Source organism: Orycteropus afer, unplaced genomic scaffold (assembly GCF_000298275.1).
Source record: "Orycteropus afer afer isolate SDZICR_OR568_19922 unplaced genomic scaffold, OryAfe1.0 scaffold00017, whole genome shotgun sequence".
Taxonomy (NCBI): domain Eukaryota; kingdom Metazoa; phylum Chordata; class Mammalia; order Tubulidentata; family Orycteropodidae; genus Orycteropus; species Orycteropus afer.
The window spans coordinates 11,157,265-11,163,264 of NW_006921604.1; positions in this window are offsets into that span (position 1 = coordinate 11,157,265).

The following is a 6,000-nucleotide window of genomic DNA, read 5'->3' on the forward strand; positions in this document are numbered from 1 at the left end:
ACCAAGGTTCTGGCAGACCCAGTGCAGTCCCATTTATTTCTTTGTTTATAATGAGTGCATGATAATACAACCTAAGTAGTGCTTCAAAATAAAATAGCATCATTGCACAAATAGGAACTTTTTCTCTTCTATCTTCTTTAAATTACTTTGAAGAAATGAATTCTTCTCGTTACTCACTCCAAATGGGAAAGAACCAAACAATACTTATCATCTCTGAACTACCTTTTGATTTTCAAAGCATTTCATGTTGTTGTTGTTGTTGTTGCTAGCGGCCATCAAGTTGGCCCCAAAGCATGGTGGCCCCATGCACAATGGATCAAAACGCTGCCCTGTCCTGTGCCATTCCCAACATCAGCTGCAGATGGAACTGTTGTGGTTCACAGGGTTTTCAGTGGCTGATTTTAAGAAGTAGATCAACAGTCCCTTCTTCCTTGTCTGCCTTAGTCTGGAAGCTCCACTGAACCCTCTTCAGCATCGTAGCTACATGCAAGCCCCCTCCCAGTGACAGATGAGTGACAGCTGTCCATGAGGTGTACTGGACAGGAATCTAACTTGGATCTCCCACATTGGAGGCAAGAGTTCCACCGATGAACATCACAAATATTTCATAACTACCACAGCACCTCTGCAAGGGAAGTTAAAGGAAATACTGTCCAATATTTATTGACATCTTACAGAGGGGAAAACAAGGAACAGATATTCTGAGAGCTTCTCCAAAGTGGACCCTGGAGATGTCACTGATTCACATCTTCAACTCCAGTGGTATGCCCCAAAGGAAATATTACTCATGATCACACAACACTGCAATTCATGGACGTGCATCTCCATCTGCACTGTCCTACTCGTAATTATTTACTTCCCTCTCACCTAGCTCATTTAGTGTCTGTTCACACTTCCACTCCATAAAAAAAGGCAGGTATTCCAAAAGGCCAGACAGATAACCCTAAATCCACCCCAAATCAGTTGTCATCAAGACGATTCCAACTCTTGGCAATCCCATGTGTGTCACAGTAGAACTGTGCTCCTTAAGGTTTTCAATGGCTGATCTTTCAGAAAGTGATCACCAGGTCATCTTCTCAGGTGGCCCTGGGTGGACTCAAATTTACAACCTTTTGATTAGTAGCCATCAGGAGCATTAACCATTTATACTATTCCCAACCCCCATGCCACCTCAAACCAAAAAAAACCAAACCTACTGCCATTGAGTCGATTCCAACTCATAGCAACTCCCACTGGGTTGCCTAGGCCATAAATCTTTACAGAAGTACACTGCCCCATCTTCCTTCCATTGAGTGGCTGGTGGATTTGAACCACCAACCTTCTGGTCAGCAGTCAACTGTCCTAAACAATGTGCCACCTGAGTGCCTTTACCCCACCCCAAGGAGATGTAAAAACTTTCTTTTTTTCAGCAAGCTACGGCCAAAGAAAGAGTTGGATAATCTGCTGGGGAAGCACCTCTTATCCATTTCCTTCCTGAGAACAAACACAACAAGCACACAGATCTGAGTGCACATGTGTGCACACATGGCCCTCTCAAAACTCATCTGAAGTTAATTAAGAGGGTCATTTTAGAACTGGTTCAGTCCGTTCCTTTAAAAGTTAGAACTTTCTGGAAATATTTTCAATAACTCCACCCTGTCTAAACTAATGGCAACAGCAAAAGAAAAAATAAAAGTAAATGTCATGTCAGAAAGAGAGCCTAAATTCTACTAATAAGCCAACAGTGGCCATAATAACAACAATAATTCAAAATAGCATCACATCATTTTACAAAGCACACTCCTCTGGTTATCTCAAAACAATGGGTAGCTAATATTTTTCACATCCATCTGCTCAAGATGGGGCAAGAGTACCTATAAACCCCGTCTCACAAAAAGAACTTTGGCCTAGAAAATTAAAAGACTTGTCCAAGCTCTAAATTGGTGACAAGGTAGAGACATGAACTCAGGTCTCCAAACTCTCTGTTAACTAAATAATGGCCCAGAAGAGACACAGAAAAGTCAACACAAACAGAGTGTCAGCTGTTATTTACACTGCCCACAATAAATGTTTGTTCCAGAAAAAAATAGTTCAAACAAGATGAGAAATAGTTTAAACACAAAAGGCTGAAGGGTTCAATATAGGAGAAAAATATGTTTGCTTTTAATACAGTGGAGGAACTGTTCAGGAACAGTTTGTTCTTCTACAGTAAAGGTTGGCCTTGTTGTACAATGCAGATCACAAGCTACACGGAATTGAGAAAGACATCTGTCCAGCTCAACACATCTAACTTCGTTCAAAGTTCCTGTTCTTTCAAATGCTGTGCATCTCTGACCTAACATTTGAGAAATTTTTTCAACAAAATAATTTCAATCTCTGTAATAAACAGTGACCAAGTGTGATAATTCTGCCACAGAGTTTAATAGTAAAAAAAGAAGAAAATTAGCTGGGGATCAAGGGAGGCTAAGAAATAATAAAGATACTGGGGGAAACAACAAGGACACATGCTTCCGGAGGAGCGGGAGCATTTTTCTGGTAGATATTGGGGTCATTTGTTGAGACTGTGGTGGAATTTCTTCAGAGAGGAAGATCCTTTAAGTGATTCAAACTTGTACCTGATACAATTATTCAACCACTGCCATTGATTCAGATTCATATGACCCCACAGGGCTTCCAAGGCTGTAAATCCTACAAGATGTTATCAGTCTCCCACAGAGCAGCTGGGGGGTTCAACTGCTGACCTTTTGGTTAGCTGCCAAATGTATTAACCACTTCACCACCAGAGCTCCTTGATAAAATTAGCCTGAAATAAAAAAGCCTCCACAGGAAGAAGCCAGGTTGCTTCAACAGCACTAAAGCTGTCATGCAAAAGAAGGACAAGCCCTATTCTGAATAACTCCAAAGTGACAGGCAAGAATATATGTGCCCAGAGTAGAGAAGAACTTGCTGGTAATTAGAACTGCTCAACAACAGAAAGGACTTCCTGGGAAAATTGAAAGCTCATCTTCTCTGAACTGCCTCCAGCAGTCTCAGATGGCCACTGTCAAAGATGGTAGAAGGGGAATTGCACAAGTAGGAAGACGTCATAAATACTAGGTTTCTTTCAAATGCCAGGATTCCATGATGATTTTTAAATGTGTATGCTTAGGTCCCCCTAGGAGCTCTGGTGGCACAGTGCCTAAGGCATTTGACTGCTAACCAGAAGGCTGGTGGTTCAAACCCACCAGCTATTTCTCAGAAGGAAGGTTGGACAATCTGCTTCCATAGTGACACTGCCTGGGAAACCCAAGGAGGGGTCACTATGAGTCGAATCCGACTCGACAGCAGTGAGTTTGGGGTTTTTTTTTTTGGTATGCTTAGGCCTCCAGGATAGTCACTTACAGACCATAAGAGTTCTGAGTCCCAATCTCAGCTCTATCATTTAAGAACTGTGTAAAACTGGGTGGCTCTTCAATTCAAGTGTGACCTCCAAACCTAGTGTTTATTGGAATCAACTGAGGAGACTACTTAACCATAAAGAACTGAAGTCTATACCCCAGAACTGCTAAATCCCCAGAGGTGGGTCCAGAAACCTCTCTTTAGAAATCATTCCATATGACTTGTTAGCAGGCCAACTGGGAACCACTGAATGACTTTTTTAGCCTACATTTGTAAAACAGGATTAAGGATTACTTCTGCCTAAATTAGTCATGGAGATGTTTAAGTAAGATAACATATGCAAAATACTTAGCAGGGTGTAGCTAATAAAGACTCACATGCCCTTTTTTAAAAAATATGTTCTCTACAGTGGGAGCTCTGGCAGCATAGTGCCTAAGGCATTTGACTGCTAACCAGAAGGCTGCTGGTTCAAACCCACCAGCCACTCCTCAGAAGGAAGACTGGGCAATCTACTTCTGTAGAGATATACCACCTCGAAAACCCAAAGAGGATCACTATAAGTCAAATTGACTCAAAGGCAGTGAGTCTGGGTTTGTTTGTTTTTTTTGTTTTTTGTTTTTTGAGTTTTCTCTTCAGTAGATGATCAGTCTTAAGAGCATGCACTGATTAAACCTGAGTAGAACATGACTTAATCTTTGGCCGCCTCCTATTTTCTTATCCTATGTTCTTCAGGCAACATTGACAAAATCTGCTGCAATGTAATTTGAGTCAGTTGAGTAAAATACATTATCTATGTGAATATTATCTTATTATTAATTCAACACAGAGATGCACTTACAAGTTGAATGCAGAAATGCCTATGAAATTTTGCTTTTATGATAATTAGAAGCTCCAGATATAAACTCCTCACTCTACAAAGTCAAAAATCGTATTTCTTCCTACATACTCAGGTAAAGATAAAACAGCCTGTTCCTGTTCTGTGTCAAGGCAGTACACTCACTCATTTAAAATCCTGCAAGGCACTGAAATGGAAGGATCGTTCTGTTCTGACATTTATATCCCAGCAAATGTCTCCAATTCTTTAATTGTGAAGTTGCTTCTAGACACTAGGGTGAGTGTGTCAAAATACCCCTAGACAGAAAGGAAGAACAGAGATAATTGAAGCAATTTATATCAAGTGAAAAAATGTCTACTGGATTTCTGTATTTGCAAGTTACTAGACTGCTACTGTTTGGGTGGTTTTATACAAAAAATTGAAAAGCGTGGTTGCTTAAGCACATCTAAAGGTTAAACCCCAAGCAGCTAATCTGTATGTGAGAACAAATAACTGTCAAACACTTAACCTTTTGCAGATTAAAACCGTCTGACTAACAGATGTGAAATCATCGTTGCTGTAATTGTTGTAAGTAGAAATCTGAGCATTTTTAGAAGATACATCGCTTTCTGGAGCAGTCACTTTATGCCTCAGGTCAACCTTCCTGTTCATGACTGAGATAAAAATCACCGTCTTTCATTTATGCTTGAATTCTGGTTCCTCTGAGTGACTATACAGCATTCATCATTCATTCACAGGCATGTTCCTAATAAGGTGTAAACTGAATTCTAATCACTGGTTAAATTTTCACATTGTTCTTCTATACATGACAATTTTAGAAATGCTTTCTCTTCATTTCTGATTGATCCAAATTGGCCGACGCTCCTCAGATTCTCTGTTCCCTCCCACTTCTCTATGCCCATTTCTGTCTCATAATTAGACATGCCAGGCTCATACTAGATGCTCAACAAAGATTTGCTGAATGAAGAAATTATCTTTAATATCTGGATGATCAACTTCCTGAAGACCGGTTTCAGGAAAGAATCAAGTGGTCTGTATTACATACAAATCACCATCTCTAAGTGAACTTGTTTGATAGTTTTTAATTTTAATAAATGAGATTTTCTTACAATTGAACATATTATTTCTGCTTTTTCTGTATTAAAGTTACTGACTGGAATGAACATTTTCTAATATAGGAAAGTACACGGTAGAATAAAATTATAGTTTACAGTCTGGTCCAACACAGTGTAGACACTCCAACATCTGTTTAAAATGACTTTACATTTTAGAAGTTATAGCATGAAACATTTGACTTCAAACATTTTCAGTTCAATAATATAAATATCTTCTTACTGACAATGGTTTAACAGTATATCATTTGTTTCTAAAAAGAAAACAAACTGTGAGTAAAAGCTTTTGCTTTAATTCTGGAACTGCCATCACATAAGAGAACATTTTACAAAATAAAAATAGCCAATATGAGAAAAATCTGAGGTGTCTGTGAATGAAAGTATGAGATAGATAGGAGAGGATCAAATATCCAGATTCTAAGATTTTATGTGAATAGTGTACAAAACATGAACTATGACATATAAACTAGTCTGTCGATGAAATAACTCCATAATGCCATGCTTTATAAATATGTACTTCGGCTTGAAAATACTGTGGTGTAGTAAATTACTTAGTGTGGCTTTTCTACCCATAAGTCTTTGTAAACTCCAAGGTGGGATTTGCTATGAGCAACTGAGGAGCTCCTGATTGCTGAAGGTGTCCACCTGGATTATTTCTGTTGGGAGTGGCACAAAACAATGTTCTGGGAGGTGCCC